Genomic DNA, 258 nt, shown 5'->3' on the forward strand with positions numbered 1-258 from the left:
AAAAAAAAAAAAAACTATCAATATTCTGTAATATTATATATACAATATATTAAAACAGATGCTCAACAACCACTGAATAACATTGTTAATATTCATAAAAACATTTTCTTTTTTATTTCATTTTTAAATTTTATTATTATTATTATTTTTATTTTATTTTAATTATTATTTGTTTATTAGGGACTATATCTTCTAATGGAAGGATGAATTTGATACAGATAAAAAACTAATTTTATCAATAACATTCATAAAAATTAA

This window comes from Sinocyclocheilus anshuiensis, unplaced genomic scaffold (genome assembly GCF_001515605.1).
Source record: "Sinocyclocheilus anshuiensis isolate Anshui unplaced genomic scaffold, SAMN03320099.WGS_v1.1 scaffold758, whole genome shotgun sequence".
Taxonomy (NCBI): Eukaryota; Metazoa; Chordata; class Actinopteri; order Cypriniformes; family Cyprinidae; genus Sinocyclocheilus; species Sinocyclocheilus anshuiensis.